Source organism: Protopterus annectens, chromosome 12.part0 (assembly GCF_019279795.1).
Source record: "Protopterus annectens isolate FY-2018-M chromosome 12.part0, PAN1.0, whole genome shotgun sequence".
NCBI classification, from domain to species: Eukaryota; Metazoa; Chordata; order Ceratodontiformes; family Protopteridae; genus Protopterus; species Protopterus annectens.
In genome coordinates, this window is record NC_056746.1 from 211,542,829 (window position 1) to 211,565,629 (window position 22,801).

At 39.0% G+C, this 22,801-nt stretch overlaps 1 protein-coding gene across 1 annotated transcript in view; it reads right to left on the bottom strand.

The window, feature by feature from the left end:
• The window catches only part of LOC122816455 (cytochrome P450 3A24-like), a 519,725-nt gene that overhangs the window by 379,300 nt on the left and 117,624 nt on the right, over positions 1-22,801 (bottom strand). The gene's annotated exons all lie outside the window — the stretch shown is intronic.

The window sequence follows — 22,801 nt, forward strand, 5'->3', positions numbered from 1 at the left end:
CACACCAGGCATGGGACACAGGCAAAACTGTAAGTTTAACAAAAAATAGTTTTACACTAGAACCTGACATACATAAAGTAGCTGTACATATATATTAACCACAACATTTCATGTGAGAAATAACTTCCATGAAGCTTATGAATAGAAATTGCAGAAAATGTCTATATAGCAAGCTGATTCCTGAGATGGCCAGATCTCCCACTGGCTTGGAGATGTGCTTTCCAACTACGACAGTCGTAATGATTCTGGTGCATACTCACACTGACAGAGGGAAAGCTAAGATATGGAATGGTTAAGCATTATCAGTTTAATTCAAAGCTTGTCTGATTGCTGGCAGAGACTTGAGGACATGGTATTCCAGCAGGTGTTATAGATATTGACATGTATGCCACAAATATCAACATATATGCCATCACCAAATTTTCACTTGCCAGACATCCCTAACCAAAGAGAGAAAATCCGTCAGTTGAAATTGCCTGATAGATGGCACAGGTATACCAGCCATACAGCTAGAATGTCGTGACCATGGGAGATATATCACTGTATCTATTCAAGAGGTAAACCAAGGAACATCCTAAGACATGTCAAGATCCACAGCTGCAATTCCAGCTCATGTACAAGATATCTTATGTACTTAGTCTAACTGATAAACCAGAAATGCCCACTCCTATTCATTCCCAGCAGACCGAGTTACTACAAGCCACTGATGTTACACAAGAGAATTTCTTGAAATGTACTATATGGAGTAAGTATTTTTACAAAATGAAGACAGACTCTTGGATTTGTTAGCATCTTTAGTACCATGTATGACACATGAAATGCATGAAAATGTTAAAACTTTATTAAAGAAATTACAAAAAATGTTGATGTGAGAGACCAATGCCTATTCCAATATGTTGACTCTGAGGAAATAAAGATCTACATATCATCCATATGAGGACTTTAAACCCTACAAACCAACCTGATGATCAATATAAACAAAAAAAAGACATTTAAAAACTCTAAGAAATAGTGGTATACAGGTGTGTAGTAGAATGTTAAGAAATATTCAGAGACAGATTTACTAAAACAGCAAAAAGAGGTTATGTAAACTCACAAAACTTGGTCATATTTAAAATATTTGATTGGCAGTAGAGATTTGAACCAAAAACTGAGTCAAATTAAGTTAAACTGAAAGGCAGTGAAACCAAGATAATTAAACAGAAGAAAAGATATCAACAACCACACAATGGATTACTGTGGAAATGCAGCAATATATAAGGCAGGAGTGATATAGCTGATGCAGGAGGATTAATACAGGAACAACTTTACTGTTTGGAGGAAGGTAATGGTGTGAAAATGTAGCTAATGAGTGGTAGGAGTGAAGTAGCTAATGCGGAAGGATTGATAAGGGAAAAACATGTCTGAGTTGCACAACCCTACTGTATGGAGGAATATAACAGAAACTGATGAGCTTAGCCAAATGGTCAGAACTATTAGAAATCTGGAAAATATACCCATTTATACAAGCAGACGTGCTGTCTGTGTCCATTTGTTTTAGATTGCAGAGAAATACATGGAATTTTGACATTATTGTTGCATTTTTTTAAATGTAGTTTGTTTCTTAATGTAGTTGTTCTTTGCCTGTTTCACATGATCTTGTACAACAACGCTATCATTGTACAAAGTTTCTTTCCATTAGAACTCATTCAGCTTGTGGAAGCAATATTAGGTTTCAGTTTTATTTATTTATTTATTTACATTTCTTGACCGGGTGTGTCCGACTAGACGTAGGTCCATTTTCAATGGAGGCTCGGGGAGAAAAGCTCCACGGTTAAAATAAACAGACAGTAGTTACATTGGATTACATAGCGATTAACAATTTAACATAACAATTAATTACAAACATATTTACAGATGAAGAACATAGTACATCAGTAGACAACTAGAATCTTTATCTGTGAAGTACATACCAGACATTAACAAATGTTACAATAAGAACAATAAGAAGTTCCTGCTGTATAAAAAGTACTAGGCTTATGACATCTGAGCTTGCTATAATCAAGGTAGTTAGTGGGGTCAAAGAAAGGTAGTGGTTGGATGGGGTGGGTGATATTAGAGTGGGAGTTGCAAGGGCATAGCCAGCATGTTTTTAGGTGTGCTTTTAGTAAAGTTTTGAAGTGGGTGCATGATGGTACAGAGGTAATTGTGGGTGGGAGGGAGTTCCATAATCTGGCTATGGCGCAAGAGAATAGTGCTTCTCCAGCAGAGTTATTGGCTTTAGTGTTCTGCAAGTGATTTTTGTTGCTGGATCTTAGTGGTCTGGTGGTGCGATAGGGTTGGAGTAGATTCTGGAGGGATGGGACATTTAGTGGATGGTTTACTAGTTTGTGGGTGAGTGACAGTTGATACCACTGAAGGAGGTTAGGGAGTTCAAGCCAGCCCAGTTCAGCAAGTCAGAGACAGTGGTGACTACGGTAGGAAGCCCCTGTGGCAAATTTGGAGATTTTGTTGTAGCAGGCCTCTAGCTTGTTTAGATCGCATTGCCTTAGGTTGGTATATATTGGAGAGGCATAAAGTAGGGTGGAGATAAGGTGGGAATTTGCTATTGAAATCTTTGCTGCTTTGGTGAGAAGTTGCTTATTTCTGTATAACACTCCTAGTTTTTTGTGGACTTTTTTATGGTCATGGATATGTGAATGTCAAATTTTTGTTTATTGCCTATTTCCACTCCTAGCAATTTGGTGTGTTCAGTTTGGTACATAGTGGTGTTGTCTTTTGCTGTGATGTTAAAGTGAGAGTTGTTTTGAGTATGTTTGGTAGGTTGGAAGATGAGTAGTTTAGTTTTGTTTGGGTTGAGTATTAATTGGGCATCAGATAACCAAGTTTCAACAGAGGAAAAGGCTTCCTGTGTGACTTTTTGCAGTTTGGGTAGGGACTGGGCTGAACAGATGATGGATGAGTCATCTGCATGTTGTATGAGTGTGCCATGTTTGGTGGCAGAGGCTAGATTATTGGTGAAAACAGAGAAGAGTAGGGGTCCAAGGATGGCTCCTTGAGGAACCCCTATGGAGACAGATAGTTGGGGAGATATGTCATTCTGCCATACAATGGATTGTTGGCAGTCAGACAGGTAACTCTGAAACCAGTTGGTGACTGATTGAGAGAAGGATAGGTTATTGAGGACAGAGATGAGTTGTTTGCCTGGGAACATGCCAAATGCTTTAGATAGGTCTAGGAAAGTAGCAGAGGAGAGATAGCCATTGTTTTTATGCTAAAGGATAGTGTTAGTAAAGGAGAGTAAGGTAGTGGTGGTGCTATGGTTTGGTCAGAAACCATGCTGAGTATTGGAAAGGAGGTTGTTAGTAAGGAGGTAGTCTGAGACCTGGGAATGTATGCATCTCTCTAGTATTTTGGAGAGTGGAGAGATAATAGCTATGGAGCGGTAATTGGTTAGTTCTGTGGAGGGGCCACCTTTGTGGAGGGGAATTATATGTGATACTTTCCACAGTGTGGGAACGTAGCTTTCTGACAGGGATCAGGTAATCAAGATGGATACTGGGTGGGCCAGAGAATCAGCTGCGATTTGTAGGTATTCACTTGGGAGGTTGTCTGCTGCTAATTTGGTGGGCTTAAGTTTAGTTAAGAGTTTTTTTTTTTATGTTGGAGGTAGGTACAGGAGAAAAAGAGAAGGCAGTGGGGAGGTTACTAGTTGAAGGTGTGGGTTGGAGGGGAGGTGGATTGTGTTGTTTAGCTAGTGATAGTATGGTTTGTGTGAAGTGTGTGTTGAATGAGGTAGCAATATTTTTGGAGGAGTGAAGGATGTTAGGAGGAGTGGTACTGACTTTACCTGGGTGGAGGATGGAGTTTATGGAGGACCAGAATTGTTTGGGGCTGTGTTGGGAGGAGTCTAGGGCAGACTGGTAGTATCAGAATTTGTCCTGTTTTATTAGCTTTTTAACTCGTTCTAGGAATTTCTGTCTAGTTGAGGGGGTTTTGGTTTTGCACCAGTGCTCCCAGGCTTTATCCCTGTTTTCATTTCTGACTTAGTGGTTATACTTATATATAGTTATACTGTATGCTCTTCATTCATGTCAGAAACTCTCTTTGGAGAAAATTGTAAAATTTGTTACTTAACCACAGTTTGCCATTTGTTAATACACTGCATTCAAGGAAGCTGAGAAGTTGGAAATTGTTCACCCATTTATTCATTTTTCATTTTTATCCTGTTTACTGTCACAAGGGAGCAGATATCTGTCCCAGTAAGGAACAGGTGAGATGCAGAGAACCAGTCTAGGGCAGGATGCCAGTTCACCAACAGAATGTGCACACAAAGTCAAGCACACACCACACATACACATACACGGGCCCACGCACGCACACACAAATGAGCCGTTTACAGAATTGCCGAGTCACTACAGGCATGTATTTGGGATGAGAATGGAAACCACAGACCTTGATGTAAGTTCACATGTACAACTGAGACTGCAAGAAGAAAACCGAAGTAACATCTCCAGTTCTGCCGTAACTGGCAAAGCCATAAAAAATTGAATCAGCTGTTCATGCTGCTGTCTAAAGTCTGCTGTTCAAATCTTTCAATAATCTCAGTATAGCTGCCTCTCTAAAAGCAAGAGATAAGTGTGAGAGAGCAAATAATATAAAATAAAATGTGCAAATGTTTGCTGCTAAAGGTTAGCATGCAGACTGAAACAGTAAGAAACTATATTTACAATACCTACTGTACAAAATGCTAAATTACTTCATATGTAGGTGTGTGTCCTGCTAAAGGTTCATATGCAGATGGAAATAGCAACAATTTATATTTATTTAGCTGTAGTAAAGCCTGGGGAAAACAACAAGATCAGATGAGGTCACAGCAGATATGATTAAAATATTTGGTGAGATAAGGACAAATGGCTCCTTAGGGTACTCATAGCAGTATGTTGAGAAAGGTCTATCCCAGATGACTGGAGCATAAGCAGCTCTATATTAGAACATCAACTTTTTAAAACGTTGAATGTTCTGATATCGACCCCTATTCAGCAAACGCTGACAATATCGAACATCCAGAACAGGGAATTCTTTACCAAGGAAAAAATTTGCTGTTCCGACACACATACACACAACACAAACACACCAAACAAACAGCAATCCACACACATACACCTAAAATCCTACATCTAACCCAACACTAAACTGTACACATACCACTAGCTATCCACTTACCTTAACCCAAACCCTACTCCTAAGGTCCGTCACTATCGTACACCCACCTCCCTAAACCACCCACCCTAAACCAAACTCACCTACCCCACCCTAACCCTCATGTCCACACAATCACACACTTACCTGACCCGCGCCCTAACCTTAACTCACCTAACCCACGCCCTAACCCTCACATCCACACAACAGCACACTTACCTGATCCTGACCCGTAACTTTCCACCACAGTGCTGAACATAGCGAAGCCACAGGAACGGCCACCAAATTCCTTCCCTAGGAAGAAATTCGGTGTTCCGCAGCTTCGCTATTTTCAGCATTCGCTGAATAGGGGTTGATATTAGAACATTCGAAGTTGTGAAACTTTGATGTTCTAATATAGACCCGCATAAGCATACTGGTGCCAGTGTACATGAACAAAGGGGGCATCCACAGCTCTGAGTACACAGGTATCAAAATTCTGTCCCACTGCATGAAAGTTCTGGAGAGGGTGATTAATAAATACCCAGAGTAGCAGAACTTAAGATGGGGGATGAGCAGTTCGGAAATAGATCAGGATGCAGCACAACTAGCCTGATCTTTGTAGTGAGACAAATAGTTGGAGAAGAAGCTAGAGATGAGGAAAGAGTCCAGCTGGGCATTCCTAGACTTAGAGAAAGCATATGACAATGTCCCAAGAAAGCTGATTTGGGCAGTCCTGTGATGATTCAAAGTCCCAGAAACATTGGTCGAATTACTGCATGCTATGAACAAGGACCCAATAGTGCAAACACTGTTCAATCTCACAAAAGGATTCCACGTGGGAGTGGAAGTGCATCATGGTTCAGCTCTGAGCCCGCTGTTTATACTGGTGTTGACTATATTAACATACAGATCAGAGAGGACAGATCAAAACAGTTACTGGATACTGACAACATGGCATTATCGGCAGACTCTGATCAAGAACTTCAGCAAAGGATAGGGAAATGGAATGGAATGCAAAACTGAAAGCACTTGGGATGAAACTGAATATAAGTAAGACAGTTGTAATGGCAGCAAATGGGGGAAAGCAGAAGAAACTGAGAATTACAGTACAAAAGATTAGTCCAGATAAAATCGCTTATCTAGCAGATCTAGGAGACTTCCTCTCTCTCTGATGCTATCCCTGTGAGAGGAATAACGACACCGTGTTGAAGTTTCAAGTAGTTTATTCAGTTAAGTAGGTAAATGGATGAGTGTTCATGTTCCAATACATTAAATTTAGCAGGTTACTAATTTAAAAGCAGTTACAGACAAGGGTGGGAGGGATCAGGGCAGCTGTTTGGAGGAAAATCTGGTAGATGAAAAAACAAGGAGCCAATCATAAAGCTTAGAGGTTAGTCCTTTATTTGAATATTCTTGAAAGACCCATGTGTTTACTAACTCAGCAACCTGTGGAAACACATTCTTAGTTAAAAGGTTTTTATTTTTATTTTTAATTAAAAAAAACAAGACAACATACTTTGAGCTACCACTATAGAAGTATATTTACGAAAACACTTTTGCCTGAGTTTCATCAGGTCTATCTAATAGAGTGGTTTACACTATGATAATTGAAAATGCCTGCTTTTACAAGGCTATTACCAGACTTTTATTGGCCTGTTTTTGTAACACATGTATTATGAGAGGCTGTGTCTGCCTCTGTGGAGCTCATATTCCTTACAGCTAATTATGAAAGCTTTATTACAGAACTTTTTCCTGTCTGACTTGTCCTTATCAGTTCTTGTATCACATGAAATATGAGAAGCTGTGCCCACTTTTACATGGCTCATATGTCCTGAAATACATTATGAAGGTCTAGTCTTCACTTGTATATCAAAGAGATTTACAGTGACTATGGCTCATATACATGATTAATGTGACCACCCCCCATTCTTCTTCCTGATGAAGACAGAACCTTTTGTATGCAGGGAGGGTAGTCACTTAGAGCTACACTAGGTCTAATCTAGGTGACTCCCATTTTTTGAACAATACATGCATCCAGAGAAATAGCTTACAGTGGAAATAAGTCACAGTGCAGTGCTCATTTTACAGAGGTCATGGATGTGCACAAGTAGGAGAAATATGTTAAGTAAAGTTGGAGACCTCAGAACCTTTTGTATAGGCTTTCTGTGACCATGGAATAACAATTCACCAAGTGGTGAACTGCAGAGTATAATATACCTTAAACAAAAATAAAAATCTCCAGATTTTCCTTGAGCATTGGCAAACTGTACCTATGGTATAAAGAATAGAGCAGTGTGGCCTGGGATAACAATCTTCATTGTACTGTAAATTACAAAAATGTTGTTAAATGCAGGCCAAGTGGCTGGAGTATCTATACCTGGTTGCAGTGAGAAGGAGAATCCTCCTGGTCTCACAGCACGGTTCTATGGTGTTGCACTCTGGGGTCTTCATTATCAAGCTTCTTCCATAGGCTAGCAGTTAGTGAGGACTCTTCTGTTCACATTCTTTTTGTCTTCAGACTTCAGGTGGTGAAGACTGGTCTCTTCTGTTCAGCGTCTTCCTGCCTTCAGACTTCAGGTGGTGAAGACAGGGCTCTTCTGTTCAAATTCTTTCTTTTGTCAGGATCCATGTGATGAAGTCAGTACAAAAGAAGACTGCATAGTTCTGGCTAGATAATGGGCTGGAAACTGGGAGGGATCAGGTGGAAGGGCAGTTAACCAATCTCCTGAGAGAGGGGGTGGTGACATGGGGCCCATGGTAGGGTTAGATGATGTAAAAGGCTGATTTAATCAGTAGGGGTGCAGGTTGTCAATCAAACTAGGAGGCTGGTGTTTGGTTCCCTTTTCTCACTCCTAACGACAAAAGGAAAATCCAAGTCCCAAATAAGTAGTAGAAAATATTTTCAAATAACTGAAAGTTACTGTTTACGTTTGTGCACATCATGAGGTAAAAAAAAAACATTTTCAAATACATGACAGTTAATGTTTAGATTTGTACAAATTTTGAAATCACACAAAAAAATGGGTGGCTTGGTTCTCATGTGACCAATTCACCAGATAAACCATACCAAGGTAGATACAGTGATTTACAAATTGAATTTTTGATTGCCTTTTTCATATTAACAGCAACAATTAAAATCAATTGGCAATTTATGCTCAGATGCTAGTTTAAACAGTACAGGTGTTTCACTGTATGCTTTATGGCTTAGTTCCCTGAGTGCAAGCACACTTTTAATGAAAATGCTTGAGTTTTGATCAGGGTGGTGGCATTTGTCCAGCCAGATCTGCCAGCATAGTTGTATTATTTAAAGGAAGACATTTTTGTTTCCTCCGAGTGGATCCATAATGAACTTGTCCAGAATGTGGAAGAGGAAACCTCCATGATCCAGGATATCCCAACAGTGCATCGCTATTTGTTTTATGAAGATCTGGATTCTGATGTCAAGACAGGTGGTATGCCACCCTGATTTTGAACTTGTTCACAGTTTTCCACACATAAAAACACATGTGGCCATTATACTGTGCATGCTATGTCACAGAAGCAGTGTTGCAGTTACTGGAACAGGTGCTGTTGATTTTTCTCCTGAGTACTGGACAAAAGAAGTAGTCCTTGTTTCATATGTATTTGCAGTAAGTGCAAAAAGGGGGGCACAGGGGTAGGTTCATCTGTTGTCCCCCTCCAGTCTGAATGTGCACTCTACCCAGTCCCTATTGTTCTTAGCTGTCTTGAAAACAAAACAAGGATGGGTTCCTAGGAGTTTTTCCAGTTGTTGGTCATGATCTTTATGATTGTTTTGTAATCTACTGTAAAAGTGAGTGCCACATTTTGTTCAGAGGTGGATCCAGGTGTTGGCTTCTGTTGATCCCTAGCAGACTCCCAGGTGGTTTCTCAAAATGTTGTCCTCTGCCTCTTTTAAAGTTCTGATGAGGTTAAGGATGGAATTCAGCAATCTATTACTGTACCCCCAAGCCAGGAAGTCTTGGTGTAGGCTGCTTGGACTCCTGATGAAAACTCTAAGCTCTTTGGAAACATGTACAATTTTCACCTCCTGAGATTTTATAACATTTCTCTTAGTGATCTGGGGATGCATGCTTTTACTGTGCAGTAGCATATTAACCCTGTTTGGCTTTCTGAACAGGTTATTGGAGAAGTATTTGTTTTTAGTGTCCTGTGTCCTTAGATATGGTTGTCTAAAAAGCTGACCAAGGACTTACTGTGAGAGGTCATGAATCTCAAGAAGCCAGTGGAATTACTGATTTGGTTGTAAAAGTCATTCAGTGTGGCTTAATGTCCCTCCCAAATGACAAAGATGTCATCAATGAAACAGAGATAGCATTTAAGGGCTTTGCTATATTGCTTCCCCCTCCTCCTCCTCACATTTTCTATCATTTTTACAATGAATTTGCAGTATTTCTGGAATGCCACATCATGAAAATCTGCCCTGTTCTTCCACATTTCCATATCAAATTATGACTTCAGAAAAGCATAACTGAAAACATAAATATTATATATGATATGTCAGAAACTATATTAGACCTTTACTGAGCTTCTGTCTTTTGCATCGTGCAATCATGCAGAACTGCTACATCTTATCTCCTATCATAATTACTCTATGCCTCACCTATATTTACAAATATTAACATAACATTAATAGAGAAATTTGAACACTGCTATGACAAAATTGCCAAATTTGCTGCCAAATTGCTCAGCTAAACTCATTACTGTCTAGCATGCAAAAAAAGTAAATTGGCTCATATTTCTAAAAAAAAAAACACGAGCTGTACGCAGCTAAAACTGGCACACATCACACTCTTCTTTCCTAACAAATGCTCCTCCATCACTATACACCTACAGTGGTGCACTTCCATAAGGCCCCTGCACTTATCAGACACAAATCTTCTTCAAGTTAAAAACAAGTCATACAATACCTTAGTGACTCCCTGTATTCCATTTATGTATCTAAACTGTAGAATTCCTTTCCTATTAATATTAGTTTAATATCTTCCCTATTTGCTTCAAAATCAAACTAAAGCATTACCTGTTTAATTTCTGGTTCCACTCTTGTTCCAGCTCACCTAGATATTTCTTTTCTTATACAACTATTCATATATTCCAACCAAATTTTGCTCCCTTGAACTCCTCTCTCTCTCTCCCTCTCTCCCTCTAATCATGCTGTCTGCCACTTATCATCCTAGAAATTGCCAGTCTTGCTCTATCTTACATCTCAAAACTGTTACCTTTCCACTTACAGTAAATCTTCCTCTGCAAACAGCTCCAACTATCTTCTCTTTAATAATGCCTCATTGTTCTCCTGTCTCTTCCTACTTCTAGTCCTTTCTATTCTCATTAATACCTCTCACTATATCACTCTTTCTCTTTACACACAACACCTTACACTTCTTTACATCTATAATTTCTCCATTCTCCTAAAAACAATCATTGTGCTAAGTCAGTAATAATAACGTGTTTGAGTGATTAAGCCCATCTGTACCTCTTATATGGGATGTGCAGTCCCAACACCCCTCCTTACTTATAATAATTTTGCAGCTATGCAAAAGTGAAGATAATGTAGAAACTACATTTATAGTGTATATGGTCAGTGTTTGAGTCTGTTCCAGCAAGCAACAGGTGTCAGACTGAGAACCTGTCTAGTGCAGGATGCTAGTTCACCAAGAGGATGTGTACCCAAAGTGAAGCGCACACGCACACACACACACACACACACACACACACACACACACACACACACACACACACACACACACACACACAGAAGGTAAGAAGAAAGCTAAGGATAGTGAATCCCAGGAAGGGTGCTGGCCCAGACAACATACTGGACAAAGTGTTAAAAGGCTGTGCTGATCAACTATGCAAGTGCTCAAGGAAATATTTAACACCTCTCTTGTCATGACAAAAGTACCCTCATGCTACAAGGAAACTAGTATCATCCCACTACCTAAGGAAACCACTCCCTCAATCCCTAATGACTACACACCAGTCGCTCTGACATCTACTGTTATGAAATGTTTTGAACAGCTGATCAAAAAGCATCTTTCATCATGTCTACCTCCTGATTTGGACCCTCTGCAGTTTGCGTACAGAACAAACTGATCCACAGCTGATGCCATATCAGTGAAACTACACAACTCCCTTGAGCATTTAGAGGACAAAGAGAACTATGTGAGGATGCTGATAATTGACTTCAGCTCTGCATTTAATATGGTGGTACAATGCAGCTGATAAAAAAAACTGGCACATTTAGGAATAAAAAAAAATAAATAAAACAAGGAGCCACACTAAGTTGTGACCACCAACTTTTTACTGATGTTACTTCCTAGTACCTCTGCTAACCCCCTCAAGGGATAATTGAACATCATGATCACAGCTTATTTTTACAAAATCATTCAATTAAAGTCATTACATCATTAAATTCTTTAAAGTGCCAGTGCAATAGCGTAAACATAATACCAACAGTTTAAACATACCAACCGTTTAAACATATAAACCCTTTTAAACATATGAACCACCAAATTTCCCCAGAAGAGCACACTAAACAACAATATTTAACTCTGAATTTAAACCACAAGGAAGCAATGTATCGTAGATAATACTAAATCTAGATTCCATAAACAGTAATTTTTGTTGGAAATTATCACCAGAATGGAAAATAGGCTTCTCATCCTTCGCATTTACTAGAGTCCTTACCCTATGGGGAGTAAAGACATATTTTCAACAACACATTTAATAAGATGAGTTTGGAGGAGGAATGTTCTAAAGTTAGGAACAGATTAATGGTTAGAGGGTACCAGAAGGATGTATTGGATAAAGCGGAGATGAGGGTTAAAGGTTTTCATAGTGCAGTGGAAATTCAAAGGGGGATATTGTCAGGGAAAATGTTAGGATCTGGCATGATGCAAAGAGGGGAAAGGATCAGGAAAGAATTTTTTTGTGAGTAGGGTTTCCCCTTTTTCAGAGACTTTAAAGGGATCGGTGTATATTCTTTGGCCCACAGTTTTACAGAGTGAGGATACTAGTAAAATTTTTCCAAAGAGGGTTGTTTTTTCATACAGTAGGTGCCTCAATTTGAGGGAACTACTGAATGACAGGAAGCCATCCATACATGGCGGTGCAGCAGGATGTTTTTCTTGCAGTAAATGTAAGGTTTGTTCCAGAGTGAAGAATCTTAATGGAATGAAAATCAATAATAGAATATATAATACAATGAATAGGTGCAATTGTTGTTCATGTGGTGTGGTACACATTCTTGGATGTGGATGTATACCAGTCAAATGGTAGGTTATCCCAATGAAAACGATGGCCAAAAAAATGCATGATGGAACATTTAGGTGATATCAGGCATGATCGGTTGGAAATTCCTGTAGCTTTCCACTTTAGAACAATTCTATTTTCCATTCTGGTGATAATTTCCAACAAAAATTACTGTCTATGGAATCTAGATTTATTATTAGCTATGATACATTGCTTCCTTGTGGTTTAAATTCAGAGTTAAATATTGTTGTTTAATTTGCTCTTCTGGAGAAATTTGGTTCATATGTTTAAACGGTTTATATGTTTAAACGGTTGGTATGTTTAAACTGTTGGTATTATGTTTACACTATTGCATTGGCACTTTAAAGAATTTAATGATGTAATGACTTTAATTGAATGATTTTGTAAAAATAAGCTGTGATAATGATGTTCAATTATCCCTTGAAGGTGTAAGCCAAGGTACCAGGGGGTAACATCAGTAAAATGTTGGTGCTCACAACTTAGTGTGGCTCCTTGTTTTACTTTTTCTTTTTTTGAATTTTGTAGTTATGTCAGTATCTGGAGCTGTTAATGGAGCCTCACTAGGAGTGGTCTTGGCTGGTTCACAAACTGATGGTGGGCAGTTCACCTTGTCTGAGTTTTGGAAAGAGAGGGAAGCCAGATTTGCCACAGGAGATCCCTGGTCATTGGGCAATATGGAGTCGCATGGTACTGAGTTTGACAGGTCAGAGAGACTTCTTATTAAGGAGGTTACACTCTTTTATGACACTAGGTTATTGGAAAAGTACATCAGTTCCAATTTAACTCCTAGGGGTCTTAGAGTAGACTGACTTCCTGCCTTTGATTTCATGGAGGAAGAAATGGACTTGTTGGAAGAGTGGAAGAATGTCTCTCTATCCTGCACTTTGAGCTGGCTAAAAATCCTTGTTAAATGTAATGTAAGGCAGAGTGATAAAGTACAGGCAGATATTCTACAGCGTCAGGGAAATTTTGTCTTCCTTTGTTCTGAAAATGTTTTTGCCAGCAAAATTAGAGACATTAAAACTAGAGTGGCAAAAGTTGAAGGGGACATTATCCTCCATAAAAAACAGAAGTTGGAATGCAATATTAGAGATTACAGCAGTAATTTCATTTTTGCATGGCAATGCAAACCAAAAAGAGGAAGGACCAATAGTAGCGTGGCAGAAGGCAAATCTTGGATATCGTGAGAATCCTCTGTTTCCGCAACTGATACAGCATCTAGCAATAAGAAGAGTGTATCGTTCGAGGATTTAAACATGGAGCCAGCGGAATTGGTATCACAGCAGCACACAAGTCCCCAGCAGTCCAGACATCAGGGCTAGAAGTGGCAGGGCAATAACGGCAGCAATTACAGTCAGAAAAGGAGAAGGACACAGCAATAATAGTCACTCAGAGTAATGGTGGACTCTCTGATAATGAACTTTTTTCCACTGTCAGGTGTGTGGAACAAGGACAATTCAGCAATATTAATTTATCAAGTTTGAAATTTGACTATGCATTAGGGTTACCACCTATCCCACTTTGTGAGGGACAGTCCCTCTTTGGGCAGTTGTGTCCTGCAAAAAAAATGGCATGTAGGACATATGTTTGTCCTGAGATTTTAGGACAAACATATGTCCTATATTTTATGTAAGACTTTCATAAAACAGTAATTCTGCATCTGAAACACCTAACTATTATATGAGACAGAATAAGCAACTAAAATGCTACAAGAATAAGCTTTTATTTAGGCAAAAAGTGAAGTTATGTCCTTTGTACTGGCCATGGGTATGTTTTGTCCTGAAAAATCTGACGTTTGTACCAAAAATGTCCCACTTTAGGCATTTGAAAAGGTGGCAACCCTACAATGAATTATTGAGTTTGTTGAATAAGGGGATCAGATTTGCTCCCACCTGTTTCCCCAGTCTGGCGGACCTGCTTTTTGAAGTGGGTCATTTCTGTAGAAAGCTGAATTTAAAAATGTTTTTTCATAAGAAAACCACACAATCTTTAAATATTTTGGAGTGTGATGACAACAGTGACTGTGATAATTCACTGTCGGAGTTGTCTGTACATGAAAATTACCTAGTAGATATTTGGGATGGGGATGAGGATGTTCAAGACACTTTTGATGTAAACAGGTCTTGTGATGAAGTACAGGATTTTTTTATCACTGGATATGGCAGATTAAAGGTTCCTGTTGTACCTTATGTTAGTTCATTTGTTCCCCTAACTGTTTTATTTATTTATTTATTTTACATTTATTAACCAGGAAAGTCTGACTGGATACAGGTCCATTTTCAGTGGAGGCCTGGGGAGAAAAGCTCCAAATGTACAAAAACAAGTGTAAATACAGTGAAATTATTACAGTGAATTATCACAAAACTGAGATTTGTTTAACAATATGTACACACTGGTACATGTTTTTCTCACATACACACAGCAAAGGTTGGATGCCAGTAGCTGAGAAAGAAATAGTTAAAGATTTCATCTGAAAAAGGAAAACACATACATTAAGGTGGTTATCATACATGGTGTAGTGTTAACTTTAAATCTTTCCAGCAGGTGGGTGATGCGCAGAATTTTAAACAGTTAGAGAGTCAAGAGTTTTATTCTTGTAATGAGGTTCTCATTTATGAATTATGTTTGAGTGGGGGTTAGTCAGAGTTTGTACAGGGATAAAGCCACTGCATTTTTATGTATTTCCTAAGGGATTTTTGAATTGGAAAAAGGAGGGGTCAGTGGTGAGTTCAGCAGGAAGTAGGTTCCAGTTTTTACCAGCAGAGTTGGAGAATAGTGATTCACCAGCTGAATTGTTGGTTTTAACAGTTTGCACTCACAGTTTTTTTGAAGAGCGAAGGGATTTTAGGTTACTGTAGGGGGTAATAATATTTTTCAGTATGGGTGTACTGTCTGGTTGGTAGAAAATTTTGTGAACAACTATTAGTTGGTTATATTGCAGTTGACAGGGTAGTTCAAGCCAGTCTAAGGTTAAGGCAGCGATGGGTTCTATAAGCTGATAATGGGATATATTTGGCTTAAAAACCAAGAAAGAACAAAGTTGCCAAAAACTGCTGGAGCCACGAATGTCGGAACCAATATTTTATTGAAAGCATACAAAACCGCTAAAAACACATAAACACTTTGTATCAGAATTGCGTTTTCGTCTAAGCAAACCGACTTCATCAGATACTCTCCTTAAAATAAACCATCCTTTTATAAGTTATTCAAAAATGCCTAGTCCAATCAAAAACCAATTAATTAATTAAAAAATCATTATTCTTTTCCTATTTACGTTCAGCAATGCGTACTTTGAAAATTTTGTACTCATTCCATCCATTAAATAACATCAATACCAACAGCAAAAAAAACATTTTAAAACATTTGATATAAAATATGTAATAAATATATAAAAAACATATAAATTAATTTATACAGAAATCCATTTTATATTTAAAAGTTACTTTAAAAAAGAAGAAACCATTTGTATTGTATGTCCTGCCATCTGCTGATGAAAATAAAAATTGCATCTGTTTATCTTACAAAATCCCTGCTTTCAGTTTTAAAAGAGGCACAATAGAAATAAATTCATTTAAACCTGGGAAGTTTGTTGAATCAAGGGATATCTGCCACCATAGTTCCCTGGCCCCTAATTTTTCTTCCCATAATCCACCCCTTGGGTCCTTTTTGACCTGCTCCAAAACCATGAAGTGAAATTTAGTATCCTTACAAACCAGGGTATGTTTATACTGAGCATTGGTGTCCTTTCATGTAGCTATTTCATATTTATGTTCGTATATTCTCTTTTTCAACACCCTTTCAGTTTTTCCTACATAAAAAGCGTTACATTCTGAACATAAACTAATGTATACTACCCCCTTGGTTTCACAATTATAGTGGTCTGTACTTTTAATCCATTTTTCCCTACTTTCCAAATAAACTTTTTCCTTATCCACTATATTGTTACAGTGTGCACAATGTCCACATTTATAAGTGCCCTTCCTAACCTGCTTATTCCTTGGAAGACCTTTGCTCTCCAACATATTTTTAAATGATCAGGAATTTTTGTACACAACCCTAACATTTCTATTTATTTTTTTCTGGTCCAGGTCAGTAAAATTAATAAATTTTGACCATTCTCTTTCAACAATTTTCCTTGTAACTTTAGTGTTGAAGGCATTATATTCAAGAACCGAAGCATGTGTAAAATCAATTTCCTGTGTTATGGGGGTGAAATCACCACAAGAAATTTCATCTGATTTATTGTTACTTAAAATAGGTCTAAATCTACCTTCTCTTTCCATACAAACTTCATCTTGTATTCCCCTAATAAATTCTTGGGGATATCCTCTTTCTAAAAACATTTTATATAGCAATTTACATTCATCTTTGAAATCATCCTCAGAGGTAGTCATACGGCTACCTCAGACGTATTGCCCTTTCACAATATTCTTTTTACACCAATAGGTATGGGCACTTTGAAAATGAAGAAATGAATTACAAAAGGTGGGTTTTCTCAATATTTTTGATACAAACCTATCTTCCTTCTTATATATTTCCAAATCCAAAAATTGAAGTTTTTCAGTAGAAACATGAAAGGTAAATCTTAAAAAATGAGTAGTTTCTTCCAAATATAGTTTGAATTCCTCTAATTGTTTTACCCCCCCTGACCATAGAATAACTATGTCATCCAGAAACCTCCGGTACAGTTTCCAATAACAACAAAACCTGGATTCCAGAATGTATACCTCTTCCCATTTGGCCAACACTAAATCTGCATAAGTGGGGGCACATGCGGCCCCCATAGCAACCCCTTTGATCTGTTTATAAAATTCCCCACAAAAATTCAAAAAATTGTTTTTGAGGACCAAATCCATTAATGCCCCACATGTAATTTTATCATTATGACTTAGTATATCATCTTGAAATAAAATGTCCTCAAACATTTCTATTCCTTCTTTGTGAGGAATACTTGAAAATAAATCAACAATATCTATGGTCACAAATACCAGATTGTCACATCAAACATCTTTGTTGAGTATATCAAGTAGGTCCCATGAATCTTTTTTTTTTTTTAGGCAAACTTCAAAGGACAAAACCACCACCGTAACAGGTACAAGCATGCAAAATCTGAAGGTAATGCTACTCAATGCTAGAAGTCTAAACCTCAAAATGCACTCTCTCGAGGCACTCCTAAAAATGGAGAACATCGATATCTGTGCAGTAACTGAGACCTGGTTCAAGGCTCCAGAGAGCACCCCTGCAATACCAGGCTACAACTCTTACCACACTTTTCGGCCACCAAACCAGGACCGAAACACTAAAGGTGGAGGAGTGTCAATATTCAACAAGGATATTCACACCACCAGGCTAGTTGGCCAACACAATGTGTCTGAAATTCTCCAAGTGCAACTAACACTAGGTAAGACTGCAATCCAAATTGTAGCTTCCTACAGATCCCCCACCATACCCCAATATTTTCACTACACCTTTTTAAACATACTGGAAAATATTAAGATAGAACCAAACACCCTAATACTGGGTGATTTTAACTACCCTGCCATTAACTGGGAAAACTACTCATGTCCCAACACCTTTGCGCAACGGTTCTTGGAATTCATAAATTCCAACGCCCTGGATCAACTAATCCATAGTCCCACCAGGGGCTCCAATATCCCAGACCTGGTCATTACCAACATGGCAAATCAATGCTCCATACCTATGGTCACCCCCTCGTTAGTCAGGTCTGACCATAAGCTAATCACCCTTAACATCCACATCCCGCCCCCCCCCCCCCCAGTAAAGAAACCACCATAAAAAACTTCTCCAAAGCCAACTTCATGCTACTCAAGTCAGAAGTGACAAACTTCATGACACCCATGCAGACGGGAACTGAAAGTTCAACTGCTGAATCCTACACTAAGGCACTGTACGAGCACATCCACTCATGCATGAATCATGCCATCCCAAATAGAACCAAAATGCCCTCATCCAAAAAAAGGAAGCCAATCTGGTGGTCCCCTGCCATAAACAAACTTTATAACAAAAGGAAGAAACTTTTGCAGAAAAGAGGAAAATCCCAAGATGCAAAAAACTCCCTTACTAGCCTCAGAAAGAAACTGAGATGCCTCATAAAATCCTCCAAAGCTAATTATGAAAATAAAATTGCCAAAGATTCCAAAGACAACCACAAAGCATTCTATAACTATGTCAAGAATCTAAATGGCAATGCTCAGATCTGCTCTGAGCTAAAACAGAATGGCAATAAATATACTGATCCAAAGGATATTGCCAATATCCTGGCAGATCGATTCAGTGCCAACTTCACCCCCCTCTCACCCCCTAAATGGCCCATCTCAATACCGGAAGATTGCCAAATTCCAGTAATAACGGCCACACAGGTACAAAACGCACTCTCTAAAGCCAAGAATACAGCATCCATGGGACCAGATGACATCCCGGGCTGTGTACTACATGAACTACAATATGAACTGGCACCTCACCTAAGTGTCATGTTTAATCATAGCCTCACCTCAGGTTTCGTGCCCACTGAGTGGCACAGAGCTACAGTTATCCCAATCCACAAGGGGGGATCCACCTTGGATCCCAGAAACTACCGTCCCATCGGTCTGACAAGCCTTATCTGCAATGCCATGGAGCGTATTATCATGGAACTTATAAACAAAGACATTGGCAACCTTTAAACACTGGACCCCACCCAGTTTGGGTTTGTGAAGGGCCAATCTTGTCTCCTGAACCTGATTGACTTCTTTGAATCAGTCTCCAGAGCCATGGACAAGGGTAAGGTGGTCCACACAGCCTATCTAGACCTTGCCAAGGCCTTTGACACCATCCCCCACTCTGGAATCATAGATAAACTTACTAAGTTGGGAATTAATCCCTATGTCACCCAATGGGTTGCTAAATGGCTTACTGATAGAACCCACACTGGAAAAGTAGCCGACTCCAAATCCAGCTCCAGACAACTGACAAGTGGAGTACCTCAGGGTTCAGTCCTGGGGCCGCTCTTGTTTGGCATCTACTTCTCTGAAGTACAGGTCAACACTAAGGGACTCTGGCTAACAAAGTTTGCAGATGACTGCAAACTGGGAGCCATTATTGAATTCCCAAATGATGTGGATACTCTACAAAAGGGCCTTACAGAAACAGATGCTTGGTGCCAGAGCCATGGGCTCAAGCTCAATGCCAAGAAATGTATTGTTATCCCCTTTGGGAAAAACATGTATCCATGAATTACCATATAGGTGGCAGTACACTAAACACAGAAAGTGTGATAAGAGACTTAGGGACACAGATGGACAGTGGTCTCACCTTCGATAACCACATCGCCACAACAGTCAGGAAATCCTTCTATGTGGCACACCTCATCACGAAGGGCTTTTCATCCAGAAAAAAGGAGGTCATTGTCCCACTGTACTCATCCCTCATTAGACCCATTATAGAATACAACGCCCCATTTGGTATGTACCTCTCAAGACATCTGCAACAACTGGAAAGGCCTCAGAAATAGCTCACTAAAAGAATCACAGGCCTAAAGCAGATGCCCTACACTGACCGCCTTAAAAAACTCCAGCTATACTCTGTCGCATATCGTCTACTCAGAGGCGATCTCTGCTTAACATACAAGGCCATGTCAAACCCAGAGCTGTTGGACATGCTACACTTAAAGAAATCCCAATCCCTCAGAGCTACACGCTCCAGGGATCTAAACCTTGTCATCACAATAAACAAAACATGCTGGAGGGATAGGTTCCTGACTCAGAGACTCCCCAGACTCTGGAATAGATTGCCCATACATGTCAAGCAGAGTGCCTCTTTGGACCTCTTCAAGAGGAACCTTGACGTTTGGATGGGAGAAAGGAAATTCACCCCAGGGATCACGTCAATCGCCCTGCTAGACAGGGGTCCAGGAAAGTAAATAATGTGGGAAGAAATAGCCAGGGAATTGTTATGGCTAGGCTTGTATAGGCCCTAGGGCTGCTAGCCTAGTACCAACCTATGAACCTATGTTTCTTTATTAACCCACACATTTTTTAATTTATTATCAACAAATTTAGCCAAACTATGGGTTTTTGACCCATTAGCAGAAACTATGGGTCTTAATGGGGGGTCATTTTCATTTTTATGGATCTTCGGAATTCCAAAGATGGAAGGAACTCTTGGTTTGTCTACTCTTAGGAAATTAAAGGTTTTTTTATCAAATAAACCTTCAAGAAACATGTCTTTCAAACAAATATCTATTTTATTATACACAATATTAATTTCGTTAATGGACACATTGGTATACCCTTCCTCGTTAAATAAAATTTAATTCATTTTTCCTTCATAAATAATGTTGTCCATAATAACTATCCCACCCCCCTTATCAGGTTTCATTATCCGGACCTTGTGATTGTCCCTCAAAGTTTGTAGAACGTTATTTTCCTCCTTACTTAGGTTTGGTTGAAACCCAAACTTGTCATATCTATTTCTTAGCTCCTTCTGCATGTTTTTTTCCAAATTAATAAGTTGCGGATGAAGGGGAGGATTGTATATACCCCTTCTTTTAAGTTCCTGATTCCCTGTGTCTCCTTCAGAGGTAAATAATAAATTTAAATTAATTTTTCTAAAAAATAATTTTAAATCTAAAATAGACTGAGTAAGATCTCCTTTTTTATAGGGTATAAATTTAAATCCCTTTTCAAGCAGGCTAAAATGTTCTTTCTCTATACAAATGCCACTAAAATTGTAAATACTAAAATCATGAAAGGTGTGCTTAACACCTTCCACCGTGTGCTCTAACCAAAAAGTATCATTGCTGAATGTTCTGTCACTGGGTGGGGGTCTTGATGGTGTTACCACCAAGTCTAATATTTCCCCCTCCCCCTTCTCCCCCCTCTCCAAGAAAAAATTCTTTATTGGTACCCTGTCTTATTTAATAATCTTTCTGATCTACGAAGAGGGGGGAATTCTTCATCGTTAAAACCATTTTCTTGTATGCTATTACCTTCTTGGAAATTTTCTGGTATTTTCCTATCAACATTGTTTCCATAAAGATTTCTAAGAAAAAAAGGAGCTTGGGGTTTGGGATATACAGTGGCCTTTTTATAATATTCTGTATCCCTTTCTAACTTTCTAAATTTTCTTTGGATGGTTTCTTTACATTTTACATCAATTTCCCCCCTAATTTTAAAGTACTTGTCCTTTTCATCTTGAATGGTAAAAATTAAATCTTCCTTTATGCATTGATCTAATTCATTAATTTCCTTCTGTAGGACAACCTGGGTCCTACTATTTTCTTTAATTATCAGTCTCAGCATATCTAAACCACATCTATTAAACAATTCGATTAATTCTTTATGAAAAACAGTTCCTTCTAATACATTGTTTGGGTATTTGAAAACCCTTAATCCTTTTGGAACAATACCCCTATTAACACACTCATTGAGGTATTCGTTTTCAATTTCTAATGTCTTAAATTTAAGCATAAGCTTGTGCAAATTGTCCAATTGACTCTGTAAGAGTCAGCCACAACAGGTGGTCCATTAAAAGCGGTTTGCTTGAAAGAATATTTTTGTAACAGCCAGTCTTTAGTTTCTTTAAAACACAAGTCACTTTCGTTACTAATAATAACAGTACCTGAAGCTCTTTTGCTGGAAAAAACATTTTTTTGCCCTGCTGGTATAGACCCTTGCATTTCAGCATTAGTCCCACTACCATTTACATCTTCACGAAGAATTTCGGGCGTATTAACAGCATCAAACGACCCCTCACCTTCATTGGTCTGATCTTTCGATCCATTTGTATTTTTCCATTGTTCACGATGAATGTCTGGTCCTCTTATAACCTCCTGGGCTTAGGTTCATAGGTTCATACTAGGCTATCTGCCCTAGGGCATTTATAAGCCTAGCCAGAATGTGTTTGGCTTTCGCCACCCATTTTAAATTTATTTTGCTATGCCCTTTTTCGAGGTTAGTATACTGTGCCTCTGTCTAACAGTGACACAGAAGTGATACCCGGGGTAAACCTACGATCTCCCATCCACTCATCAAGATTCCTCTTGAAGAGAGTCAATGAGGGACTCTGCCTAACCTGGACTGGGATTTTATTGCAGAGTGGAGGGAGCCTCTGGGTTATGAATCTGTCCCTCCAGCATGTCCTATTTATTTCAGTGCTGAGGTTCAAGTCTCTCGAGCGCGTAGCTCGATGGGATTTGGATTTTCTGAGGTGCAGCATGTCCATTAATTCCGGGTTGGACATGGCTTTATACGTCAGGCACAGATCGCCTCTGAACAGGCGGTATGCCACTGAGTAGAGCTGGAGTTTCTTTAACCGGGCAGCATATGGCATCTGTTTGAGCCCTTTGATC